At 39.5% G+C, this 650-nt stretch overlaps 1 non-coding gene across 1 annotated transcript; it reads left to right on the top strand.

Annotated features, from left to right (window-relative positions):
• Window positions 1–256: 256 nt before the first annotated feature.
• On the top strand, window positions 257–363 carry LOC138149317 (U6 spliceosomal RNA). Its single transcript, XR_011165290.1, has one exon. It is a non-coding gene; the product is annotated as a U6 spliceosomal RNA (small nuclear RNA).
• Window positions 364–650: the final 287 nt, after the last annotated feature.

Raw genomic sequence — 650 nt, 5'->3', positions numbered from 1 at the left:
TGAGTGAATGAATGGGAAAAATATCATAAACACTTTTTATATGCTAGGCACTATGCTAAGGGGAGATACTCTCATAAATATGAAAATAGCCCCTTCTCTCAAGAAGCTTACCTTTACATAGGGGGAAAAACCACATAGAGGAGTGGAGGTGGTATTGACAGGGTGTTTTGGTCAGGGATGTTTCAGAGATGGTGCGCAGAATCACAGAGCAATTGATCAACATATATCCTTTGGTTTCATTAAATTGATAATTGTTGTGCTTGCTTCGGCAGCACATATACTAAAATTGGAACGATACAGAGAAGATTAGCATGGCCCCTGCGCAAGGATGACACACAAATTTGTGAAGCGTTCCATATTTTTAAAACCAAGAGTCACCTACCCAGCAAAACTGAGTATCATGTTTCAGGGGAAAATATGGTCATTCAGTGGAATACAGGACTTTCAAGCATTCTTGCTGAAAAAACCAGAGTTGAATAGAAAATTTGACATTCAGATACAAGAAGCAAGAGAAGCATGAGAAGGTAAACAGGGAAAAGAAATCATAAGGAACTAATCAAAGTTGAACTATTTTTTTTTAAAAGCAATCGGGGTTGAGTGGCTTGCTCAGGATTGCACGGCCAGGTGTTGTTTCTGGGTGTGGTGCTGAG

The sequence above is a fragment of the Petaurus breviceps genome, unplaced genomic scaffold, assembly GCF_028583685.1.
Source record: "Petaurus breviceps papuanus isolate PSGF00001 unplaced genomic scaffold, PetGlider_PUasm1.0 90845, whole genome shotgun sequence".
NCBI classification, from domain to species: Eukaryota; Metazoa; Chordata; class Mammalia; order Diprotodontia; family Petauridae; genus Petaurus; species Petaurus breviceps.
Note: the sequence above shows the minus strand (reverse complement) of the source record. Positions and strands in the feature narration are given on the sequence as shown.